The sequence below is a fragment of the Ochotona princeps genome, chromosome 15, assembly GCF_030435755.1.
Source record: "Ochotona princeps isolate mOchPri1 chromosome 15, mOchPri1.hap1, whole genome shotgun sequence".
NCBI lineage: Eukaryota > Metazoa > Chordata > Mammalia > Lagomorpha > Ochotonidae > Ochotona > Ochotona princeps.
Genome location: NC_080846.1, coordinates 53,688,497 through 53,701,154, shown reverse-complemented (window position 1 = coordinate 53,701,154; position 12,658 = coordinate 53,688,497). Strand labels below are relative to the sequence as shown.

Here is a 12,658-nt window from a genome sequence, read left to right as displayed (position 1 = left end):
TTCCAGATTTGGATGTAATATATACCTGAATCAGGGCTGGAAACCAAGATTTTTCTCTGCCGAGCTACATAATCACAGCAAGCTGCTAAGCAACCAGACCAACAAATTTATTACAAAGATCATCGTATAAACTAAGAACAAAGCTAAAAGAATAGCATTAAAACTGGCAGAAAGATCTGGAAGTCATGGAGATGCCCTGGGTCTAACAAAACAGGTCAGCACCCCCAAGTGCTGCAGGACAAGCAAAGGCAGGACACTCTGTAGGCGAGCCAAAGGACCATTTCCTTTGGCTCCCAGTAAAACCAAAGACACTAATGAGTAGTTCCAGTAAGTGGTACTGATTCTACCACTTCTACAATTCATTTGCAGATTCTGAGACCGTGAGCTTGGAACCATAAGAAAACTATTAGTTGGGCCCGGTACAGTAGCCTAGCAGCTCAAGTCCTTGCCTTGCATGTGTAGGGATCCCATATGGGTGCCTGTTCTAATCCTGGGAGCCCCGCTTCCCATCCAGCTTCCTGCTTGTGGCCTGGGAAAGCAGTCGAGGACGGCCCAAAGCCTTGGGACCCTGCACCAGTGTGGGAGACCTGGAGGGGACTCTGGGCTCCTAGCTTCAGAACAGCTTAGCTCTGGCCGTTGTGGCCGCTTGGGTAGTGAACCATCAGACGAAAGATCTTCCTCTCTGTCTTTACTCCTCTCTGTATATCTGACTTTCCAATAAAAATAAAAAATGAATCTTTTTAAAAATAATAAATATGTATATTTTTAAACTGGGGACCATGTGGAGATAGCCTAGACTTGGGCCATGCTCTACCGCTTTCCCAGGCCACAAGCAGGGAACTGGACGGGAAGTGGGGCCACCGCGGCAAGAACCGGCACCCAAATGGGATCCTGGCACATGCGAAGCAAGAACTTTAGCTACTAGACTACCATGCCAGGCCCTTCCCCTTGGTTCTTTATCCACAACTCCCTTCAGTGAAGGTTGGAGCCACTCTACTGAAATCACAACTTCAGTACTGGAGCAACAAAAGAACTGTTGGCCCAGGGTAGAGCGGGGGACCTCCTCACCACAATCACCGGTATAGTGCAACTTGCGCAATCCACGTCGTACTCCTTCAATGATGCCCAATACCTAAGGAGACAGCTGTCCAACTACACCCAATGCTATTACACAGCAACGAGGAGCTGACCCTCACAGCCTCCACAGTCAGAGTTTATATACAGTCTGATTACTGATTTTCTTTTCTCTTTCCTCTCAACAAACATTCCCTCAAGTTCAAACTTCTGACCTCAAAGCACTTACCACTGTCCTCAAAGCACTTACCACTGTCCTTTCAGACCGAGCTTCTCTCCTAACTTCAGTCCAACAGCTTTCAATCTGCTTCCAATACCCTACATTTTGAACTGGATTTTAAGATGCTGTTCTCCCTTTCTCCTTCCTAAACATCTACCCTACCCAGTGACCTACTGTGGCCCCTGTTCCCCAGTCACTCACTTACCCATAATAGCCAAAGCGTGGACATGTCTTTCGTGCCTATAGGATAGCCACCTCCCTGTCGCCTACAGGCTGTCACCGCTCATGTCAGGCGACTCTGCCTCCAGTCTTTCCTCTCAGGCACACTCTTTAACTTTGCCCTATTTGTATGCCCTGTGGCCGAGTAGACTGCACATTTATGGAGAGAAACTTTACATCTGGGACTGCTGTGTTACACACACACGCAGCATTTAATATGATACTTACACATAAAATAAAAAAAATTTAATATACAGAAATCAGAAAACATGAACATGCAGGTATGCATACACACACATACCTATGATGCTGTCAAAATAAATGTTCATTCTCCCTCTTCATGGATGCATAAAAGACTCAAACAGAAGGAACCACTAGGGGACTAGCGGCACAAGTCCTACAGCAGGTTTCTGCTCCTGACTGCAAGTAATACAACACTTCCATAATTTCCTTCAACCCTGAGACCCTCCTACACAACAGGAACAACCTCTGCCCTATTTACCTCAAGAAATTTTACAAATTAACATAGGATGGGTCCGGTGCGGTAGTCTAGTGGCTAAAGTCCTTGCTTTGCATGTGTTCATATAGCAAATGCTCCGCTTCCCATCCAGCTCCCTGCTTGTGGCCTGGGAAGGCAGTCAAGCACGGCCCAAAGCCTTGGGACTTTGCACCTGCGTGGGAGACCCAGAAGAGGCTCCTGGCTCCTGGCTCCTGGCTAGGGAGCAGCTCAGCTCTGGCTGTTGCGGCCACTTGGGGAGTGAACCAGTGGATGGAAGATCTTTCTGTCTGTCTCAGTTTCTCTCTGTAAATCTGACTTTAAAATAAAAATAAATAAATCTTTAAAAAAATTAACATAGGTAAAAACTTAATAATAAAGAAATGGAACCTATCAAAATATAAGGTATTTTTGTTCTGATAGCTGTTATTTGCATCCTAGCACAGTGATTCCCAAATCCAGTGTTTTTCCATAAATTGTCTAAGCTATCTCCACATATGGTTATCACTAAATTCAGAACATGAGACCATTTTAAAAATAGTATCAAATAGTTAAAAGAAAGGAATCTGGGGCCCGGCCGCGTGGCCTAGCGGCTAAAGTCCTCGCCTTGAAAGCCCCGGGATCCCATATGGGCGCCGGTTCTAATCCCGGCAGCTCCACTTCCCATCCAGCTCCCTGCTTGTGGCCTGGGAAAGCAGTCGAGGACGGCCCAATGCATTGGGACCCTGCACCTGCGTGGGAGACCTGGAAGAGGTTCCAGGTTCCCGGCATCGGATCGGCGCGCACCGGCCCGTTGCGGCTCACTTGGGGAGTGAATCATCGGACGGAAGATCTTCCTCTCTGTCTCTCCTCCTCTGTGTATATCTGGCTGTAATAAAATGAATAAATCTTTAAAAAAAAAAAAAAAAAAGAAAGGAATCTGGTATTCACTGGGCACCTCTAAAGTGATTCAGGTACTATATTAAACATCAGACATAATCTATCTTTAAATGAATTTGACTAACATAATTATCTCTGTGTTCCAGAAAATGGACAATTAAGACTCAGAGACCTTAAATGACTAATAAATGTAGAGCTCATATTAAAACCCAGATCTGAATCCAAAATCCACATCTTTTCCATAACACAATGAGAATATATTCTAAAAACGTCAGTTAGACAGTGCCTGCTGCAGACACTCGCACGCACCCCTATAGAAGCTTGGTGTGCTAGACAAAGAGCACCATACAGTAAAACACAGTTCCCAGCCAGCACCCAGGCCAGGAGGGACCCAGGAGAGACCCAGGAGGGATCCAGGAGGGACCCAGGAGGGATCCAGGAGGGACCCAGGAGGGACCCAGGAGGGACCCAGGAGGGACCCAGGAGGGACCCAGGAGGGATCCAGGAGGGACCCAGGAGGGATCCAGGAGGGACCCAGGAGGGACCCAGGAGGGACCTAGGAGGGACCTAGGAGGCAGTTCGGCAAGCTGTTCTAGTGAGACTTGTTGCTTCTCAGTTTTATTCTTCTCACATAGGTTTACTCAAGGTAATCCGCAAACAGTGTTAGCAAATACATGCTGGAGGACCTTGCATTTTTTATTATCATGCTGCAGAAACGACTCGGGAACTATTTACAGACAACAAAAATACCAGTCTGCAGCAATACTAACTCCTCTCTGCCAAACTTTAACTCAAAAAGCTGAAACTTGCTCAGCCCATTCGCTCTCCCTGGGTCACATTCTCCCCTCGTGGATACTTGCTCACTTCTCCCCCTGTATTATTTAGTCCACAGCTAGCAGATAACGCTAATGAGAAAGGCAACAAAAACAGTGGTATTGCAGCAGCTGTAAAACAGCTGTCATTTTTCCACAACGGAGGTTACTGCCTTTTGGGAAATCTGAAATGATCCCTGTGTGGAGCAAGGAAATCACTGTGCAGAGCACTCGAAGCGGAAAGGTGCTGGAGCAGCTCAGCTGTTACTGATGGAGCCCCCGAGTGGGGAAGTCACCACGTTCTGAAGCCCCGGTCTGCCGGCATCCCTGAGGGAGCAATTTGGCAACGCCATGAAAGAGTCTCAGCTGGATGTGATTGCTCTGAGTCCCCAATTTAATTTCAATCACCCAGCCAAGAGACAGACACCATCCTTCAGAATAACAGACTACCACAGACTTGACTGCAGGGCATCCTGGGAAGTTTATCCTCGTCTCTTCCTCACCACCTTCCCCTCCCAAAAAAACCAACATGATCTACACAATTATCAAACATCAGGGTTTATAGCTGCATCAAGGGTGTTAAATATTATAAAACAGAGCAATGGAGGTTGCTTTGTTTTACGAGAAACGTGTTTTAATGAAAAACATTCTCACAAACATTGCTAACTATGGAGATTTCCAAGAAATCAACACTACAGGTTCGCTGCTGCCACAGAAAGCCATTCCCAAAGACGACCTGGACTCTTCCCCATGACAGCACTTCACAGTGTCTGGCTTCTGCGTCAGCACCTCCAGGCCCCACAACACCGACAGCCAGAGGAGTACTACACTGAAACCAAATGTGCTTACGAGCAATCAACTGCAGGAAGCGGGAGAAGAGGTGAATTATGATTTTTTTCCCCAGAAAATTATCACCAAGCTCTTCTCTCCACCTTCCCCCACGCCCACACTCTCCCACTCCTGGGGAGAGAGACGTCTTCCTTTTCTAAATCTGCCATTCTTTAAGGTGTAGCACAAATGATACACCAATCCACTGAAGCTTTTCCTAACCCTAAAGTACAAAATGGTTTCTTTATCTGCGAAATGAATTCGGCAGACAGAAGCGCAGTCCCTTAAACAGAGCCGGAACTCTCCTGGTCTACCAAGAGATCTGGGAAAGATTTTTCTCTCAACCCTGGTGCAACAATGTCTCAGAACTATCAAAACCACTCAAGACACACCCTTGGAACACTCTTCCCCACATCCGGGTCTGTAAGTCATCCAATGTCCTCCATTCCTGGGTGAAGATGTAGTTTGACAAGAGCAATTCCCTCCCTCCTGCTGCACAAAAAGAGGAAAAAAAAAGAAAAAAGAATGGAAATTTTTAGCTCATCTACCTTCCTCCACGCCTCTGCACCCTAACCATAGGGTATGCATCCCTCTCAACTACGAACTCAATATTAAAATTTAAAACAATAAACACGGGCCCGACACAATAGCCTAGCAGCTCAAGTCCTTGCCTGCTACAAGCCGAGATCCCATATGGGTGCCAGTTCTAATCCTGGCAGCCCCGCTTCCCATCCAGCTTCCTGCTTGTGGCCTGGGAAAGCAGTTGAGGCCAGCCCAAAGCCTTGGAACCCTGCACCTGCGTGCGAGACCCGGAACAGGCTCCTGACTTTGGCTTTGGGTCAGCTCAGCTCTGGCCGTTGCAGCCACTTGGGGAGTGACTCATCCAACTGAAGATCTTCCTCTCTGTCTCTCCTCCTCTCTGTATATATGACTTTCCAATAAAAATACATAAATGTTAAAAAAAATAGATTGCAAGCACCCTAAAAAAAATCTCATACTGATTTTCTATGACAAAACAATATATATATATATATATATATATTTTTTTTTTTTTTTCTCTAAATAGTGAAACAAAAATCTCACTGCCCTCAGGATCCCCCCTCTCCGATCCTCGCCCACTACACCTTCACGTTTCAGAGCTGCAGTCATAGGTTACAAACAACTTTGCACTGTACATCACGGCCCAAAGAACAGCTCCAGACGTTTAGGTAATTCCCACATGGCTCAGCCCTGAATCTCGCATGAGGTCACTCCCTGTCCTCCCAGCGTTTCCTCAAAGTCACACAGAGGTGCCTTGTCCCAGCACCCTCTTAGGCGGCAGCATCCGCCGCAGTACCTCCGGCTTTCTGTTGCTCTAGCGCACTAACACATACCTCATTAACTTACTGTCTCCACAGTTTAAGTTCTGCCCGGCTCCCTGCGGAGCCCCTGGCACCCCACACCAAGGCCTGACGCTTGGCAAAATGACTGACCTTTGGAAGGAACGTCCCTTTGGGCCGTATTTTTTTTTTTTTTCAAGGGCCTGTGTGCATTAGAATAGATTTCCACGCTGGGATTACTGCATCGGCGTGTAAAATCGCGGACGGGTCTTGACAATTACCAGGACATTTTCCAAAAGGGGTGTGCTACCGTGTGGTACTCCCAACAGGTGCACAGGCCCACCAGCCTCACCACCTATCCATCACCCCCAAATAAACTGCAGGCTCCTTAAAGGCCAAAGTAAGGTCGTCTTCTACTTGATTTCGTGCATTTAGGAAACACACCTGTTGGATTACAACAAAGGTGTGTTGTCTGACACCTTCACTAACTTAAACTTGATTTTCAAGCTCGAGAGAAAGATTTAAAAAAAAAAAAAAAAAAAACTTGTCTCCCCTTGCCCAAGGGTCTCCTGCCGCGGAGAGAAACGTCCTACGAACGCGCCTCGTCCGTTACCGGTAGAGACTGAGGGCGAGGCGGGGGAGCCGGGGCCGGGAAGGCGAGGCCGGGGAGCCGGGGCCGGAACGCCGGGGCCGGGAAGGCGAGGCCGGGGATCCGGGGCTGGGAAGCCGGGCCCACGACGCCCCCACAGCCACCGACCGCTCTCCCCTCCCACAGACGGCCCCCCGTACGGCCCGCCCCCCGCCTCGACGCCGGGCCGCCCCTGCTCTCCCGCCCACCACACCCCACACACCGCAAGCCCCCGGGGCTCACCTGGCCGCGCTCTCCCGGCCTCGGGGACGCCTCGCTCCGGCCCCCGCGCCTCACCCAACGGCGCCGCGCCGCCAGCTCCAGTTTGAAATCCAGCATCAGCCAATCACAGAGACATTTATTCCTCCCAAACCGCCCCTCGGCGTTCCGTCGCACGCGTAGGGGCTACGCGGAGAGGGCGGGAACGGGAATGCGCAAGCGCCTTCTATACAGAAGCGCAAGGTCGCCATCTTTAGTAAGGTCAACGGGTTTTTTTTCCTCCCGGCGCCCTTTCCTGAAGTCATTCAGGTTGCCATGTTGACTAAGGGCAAGTGTATCTTTTGAATGTATATTAACCTTGGCCTTCATGTCTTTCACCAGGCAGGGAAATAGGGCCCCTGGATACTATTAACTGAACAATGCCGGGCCTACAATAGGAACAATTCCAGAAGCTGGTACAACAGTCATTTTCAACTATTAGTGGGTGAGGAAGGGTGGCAGAAGATGTTTGACAAACAGTACCAAAACACAGATGGCATAGAGCAATCGTATCCTTTATACTAAGAAATAGAAAAGGCAGGAGTTTCTAAACACAGGATGGGGAAGTGGAAAGACTGACAGCCTGACTGTATGCATGTGTTGAAATACTGCGAGGCGTTCCCACTGGTTTATGTGAAGGCTGAGTATGTGCTGGGCAGAACCAGGCTGGACTGCAACACCCATTGGTTCCAGTGGAAGACGGGGCTGAAAACAGAAACAACCCAGCAATTGCAACCACCAGCTGATTGGGGCAATGGACTGTGCCGGGCCCTGTGCTTGCTAATACATACAAGAATCTGGTCTGGGAACACCTCAGACAAAGTTTCTTTGGAGATCTCCCCAATTGAACTGCCAGACTCAGAACCCTAACCAAGAAAAGACAGAAGACAAAACAAGTCAATCAACCACCTCAGCCATATGTTGGCAGCGAAATACTGGGCAAACGGAGACTCTATGATGGACTATGTCAATCAGTGGATTTTTCAATGACCTCATCGTGCTTGGAGTGATGAGATTGGCAGGGATTCATCACTGGTGAACTATCAAAACCACTTGAGCAAGACCCTCGGAGCATGCCCCACATCGGGGACCTGGGGTGGGTGGGAAACTGGGTGGGGCTTCTCCCTCAATATCCCCCTTTACCTCAGATACAAGAAGGAAACAATATGGTAATAATAGTCTTACCCACTTTCCTATAGTCCTGGAACCTTTTTACCTTAATTAACTATGTAAATATTGTCAAAAATATAATTTAAAAAAATGGGAAAAAAAGAAATATTGTGAAGCACCCCGTCCAGGCATACATGCATTGATAAAACAAATAATATTCACTGTCTCATTCCTTCACTCAGTGATGTGTTCATTAAGGCTTCCATCTGACACACATTAAGTGCACCAACATCATATAACAATCGTCTGCTAAGGATCAGAAAAATTAAGGTGATCAATGGCCTCTACTTTTCAAAAAATGTATATTTATTTATTTTTATTGGAAAGTCAGATATACAAAGAGGAGAAGAGACAGAGAAGATCTTCCTTCCGCTGGTTTATTCCCCAAGTGGCTACAACAGCCAGAGCTGAGCCAATCTGAAGCCAGGAGCCAGGAACTCTTCTGGGTCTCCCACATGGGAGCAGGGTCCCAAGGCTTTGGGCCGTCCTCAACTGCTTTCCCAGGCCACAAGCAGGGAGCTGGATGGGAAGCGGGGCTGCCAGGATTAGAACCGGCGCCCATATGGGATCCCAGCATGCAAGGCAAGGACTTTAACCACTACGCCATCACAGCAGGCCCCAAAGACCTCTACTTTGCCATAGTCATAAATGGAGGAGAAACTTAAGGAAACAAAAATAGATACAAAATAAAGTGCTGTAATTCAATGTAAACATTTATTTTATTTTTATTAGAAAGTCAGACATTGGGCATCTATCTTAATCAGAAAAAAAAAAAAAAAAAAGAAAGTCAGACATTGGGCCCGGCACAGTGGCCTAGCAGCTAAAGTCCTCTCCTTGAACGTGCTGGGATCCCATATGGACGCCGGTTCTAATCCCAGCAGCTCCACTTCCCATCCAGCTCCCTGCTTGTGGCCTGGGAAAGCAGTTGAGGATGGCCCAATGCTTTGGGATCCCACAGCCGTGTGGGAGACCTGGAGGAGGTTCCTGGCTCCTGGCTATGGATCGGCACAGCACCGGCTGGATGGGAAGTGGAGCTGCTGGGATTAGAACCGGTGCCCATTTGGGATCCCAGTGTATTCAAGGCGAGGATTCAACCCCTAGGCTACTGTACTGAACCCTGTAATTTCATTTAATAAGCACATTTTAGAACTCAGCCTGTGATACCTGCATCCCATATGGATGCTGATTTGTGTCCTGGCTAATCCACTTCTGATCCAGCTCCTTGCTAGTGGCCTAGGGAAAGCAGTGGAAGATAGCCCACGTTTTTGGGTCTCTGCACCGCTACAGAAGACCCGAATCAAACACTTGACTACTAGCTTTGACCCAGCCCAGCCCTGGTCATTGCAGAGGGAATAGAGAGATAGCCGATCGCTCTCTGTCCCTCCTTTCTCTGTAGCTCTAAATCAAATAATCAATCTTTCAAAAGTAGCAGTCAATCAGCCAGACTTTATAGATGGAAAACTGGATGGACCCCACTGAAACAGCCAGCAGTGCAGCACGTCCCAGCGGCAGATAATGCATGCCCTGCAACATTACCACTCTGCACCTCTCCTACCTCCCCCCGCTGTGAGACAAAAATACTACCATCTCAATCTCTTCTGCTTATTCTTAAATCTGAGATGGTATGTGGTACATTGTTAAAGTTTGTACTTGTAGCAGTTGTATAGGATGCTACCAATATTATTAGGAAAGGGATAAAAAATATTAAGTGTACATGTAGTATCACATTTAATGCCCCAACAGCCTTGCACAGTCAGGAGCACTCACTGACTGCATTAGTTCAAGCTTCTTAGACACGGAAAGACCACAGACGAGCATGCAATTAATCCAGTCTAGTGAGTGGGAGTGTGGGAAAGGCTTAAGAAATTTGATATCTGAAATGTGGATAGGAATTTACCAGAAAGGGAAGGTGGCGGATCTACCGCATGGGATGGAAGAAGCCCAAATCCTGCCTTGCAGGATCCAAGGTCATCAGAACAACAACCAGGATCCCTGAGCGGTCTGCAGAAACAGAAGAACAGTAAACTTCCTTCAGGACTAGGGAGAGGAGCTTTCTCTGGTCCTTGCCTGCTTCCAATTTTGGGTCCCCACCCCGTCTTGTAATAACCATCAGGAGCGCTCCAGAAACCCCTCAAAACAAACAAACAAACAAAACTAGAATAGATAGACAGAGAACAACAAGGAAAGCTTAGAAACAGACAGGAAACGGTCAGCGGGGATGCGCTTATAACTCGGTGGGACACAAAGATTAGTTACTCCTCACTGGGGTATGGAAGATTTCTCTGCACACCCCTCCTCAACATGCTCACCTAAACAGTTGACATATATCCTGTTAGAATTATAGAGTTAGACCACCTGAAAAACAGCCAGGTTCAGCGAAAACGTGCTTCAATGCTATAAACTGCTAAATACTGAAATTAAAATAGGCATGAGACAGCTGAATAGCAATCTAAGCCATTTTAAGGTGTATAGAACAAGGTTGAATATAAACCAAAATTGAAATGGCCATGAAGAAGTCACAGGTTGTGGTTGAGAACCTGCATTTTCCTATTAACATATTGGTTAATCAATACCATGTCAATTAATGCCACAATGTTGTAAATGGTTGGAAATATTATGTTGGGGCTTTTAATTGATTGGGATGATACTCTGCCGGCTCTACCTTCAGACCAGAGATGGTCTCACCAAGAAACCATTGAACTTACCAGGACAATAAGATGCTGGACTTTATGCTTGGTAAATACCTCCAATGAAAGAATGTCAACTGAATTTGAACTATGGAAATGCAACAAGGTGGAGCAATCCATCGTGGGGGGAGGGTGTGGGGAGGGGCGGGGGGAATCCCAGTGCATAAAAATGTATCACATAATGCAATGTAATTAATTAAAAAAATGAAATGCAATAAAAAAAATAATAAAAGAAAGGGAAGGTGGCAGATTCCCGGCCAGGGGAAGATCATGAAGGGTTATGGTTGTGGGGGAACACTACCCTCGATTTCCAAGAGGTGTTTCAACGGGTTGAGGCACCTTGCGCAGCTTCAGGAAGGAAAAAGAGAAACAGACAAAGTAAGTTGGGATTGGACCTTGCCCAGACATGACAAGGCTTGCGCCTGATTTCACTAACTTGTGTTTTTTTTTTTTGGTTAGAATATATGTTAAGGGCCCGGCCGCGTGGCCTAGCGGCTGAAGTCCTCGCCTTGAATGCGCCGGGATCCCATTTGGATGCCAGTTCTAATCCCGGCAGCTCCACTTCCCATCCAGCTCCCTGCTTGTGGCCTGGGAAAGCAGTTGAGGATGGCCCAATGCATTGGGACCCTCCACCCGCGTGGGAGACCTGGAGGAGGTTCCTGGCTCCTGGCATAGGATCGGCGCGCACCAGCCCGTTGCGGCTCACTTGGGGAGTGAATCATCGGACGGAAGATCTTCCTCTCTGTCTCTCCTCCTCCTCTCTGTATATCTGACTTTGTAATAAACATAAATCTTAAAAAAAAAAAAAAAAAGAATATATGTTAAGATGGCCTGAGGGTGCACTGATGAGGGGAAAGCCTGAAGCAGGGAGACTCTTGATTGATAGCAGGAATGACGCAGACAGGACAAGTGGGGAAGATCTACATTGAGCGGAACAGTTAGTGTTCAATGAGTGAAATAGATGTGTGACATGATTGGACCGCCAGGATGAGGGAGAAAAGAGAGCACACAGCCACAGCTTTCTCCTTCCACTCCCAGAGTGCAATTCCCAAGAATGTGGCTTTTTTTCTCCCTGCCTTCTCCATCCTAGTCCATATTCAGTAATCTGGTAACTGGAGATACTGTTTACTCTTTCAGGGGACTCTTAAAACCCAATTGGCTCAATTGGCTCAATACTCATCTTGAATGCACCAGCATCCCACACGGGCGCCAGTTCGTGTCCTGGCTATTCTACTTTCCATTCAGCTCTCTGCTTATGGTCCGAGGAAGCAGTAGAGGATGGCCCAAGTTCTTGGGTCGCTGAACCTACCTGGGAGACCTGAAAGAAGTTCCTGGCTCATAGCTTTGGACAGACACAGCTCTGGCCATTGCAACCATTTGGAAAGTGAACCATCAGATGGAAAATCTGTCTTTCTGAGTAACTCTTTCTCTCTATAAATTTGTCTTTCAAATAAAAATAAAATATTTAAAAAGAAAATCCAATTCTAGATCCTGGGAGTGGGCATTTGACCCACCAGTTAGACACCTGCATTTGGGGTGTCTGGGTTTCATTCCCAGCTCAGTTTCGTGGTTTCAGCCTCCTGCCAGCGGTCACCCCAGCCTGAGGGGCAGCAGTGATGGCTCAAGCACTTGGGTTCTTGCCAGCCATGTGAGAGACCATTGAAGGCATTTGGATACTGAACCAGTAAGTGGGAATTCTCTTTCTTCTCGCTCTTATCTCTTTCTCTAGCTTTCTCCTCTCCAATAAATAGTCTTTACTAAAGAAAAGTGTTAAATGTGGGGTTGGTGGGCCCGGGGCTGTAGCCCGTGGCTAAAGTTCTCACTTTGCATGGCCCAAAATTCCATATGGGTGCCATTTCTAATCCTGGCAGCGCTGCTTCCCATCTAGCTCCCTGCCTGTGGCCAGGGAAAGCAGTCAAAGATGGCCTAACCAGAAGAGAATGGAGCAACATATTCCAGATTCTAAAAGCAAGAAATTGTCAGCCCAGGATAACATACCCAGCAAAACTTTTCTTGTCTTTGACAATGAAATAAAATTCTTCCACAATAAAGATGAGATCGGTCGCGT

General features: G+C 47.4%; 1 protein-coding gene across 4 annotated transcripts in view; it reads right to left on the bottom strand.

Annotated features, from left to right (window-relative positions):
- RACGAP1 (Rac GTPase activating protein 1) overlaps positions 1-6,863 on the bottom strand; it is a 34,785-nt gene extending 27,922 nt beyond the window's left edge. The window contains exon 1 of one of the 4 annotated variants that reach the window (XM_004598977.4): positions 6,719-6,863. The gene's annotated coding sequence lies outside the window, so the exon portion shown is untranslated. The other 3 variants (XM_058673541.1, XM_058673539.1, XM_058673540.1) reach the window with 3 other exon arrangements.
- Between the last annotated feature and the right edge of the window lie 5,795 nt (positions 6,864-12,658).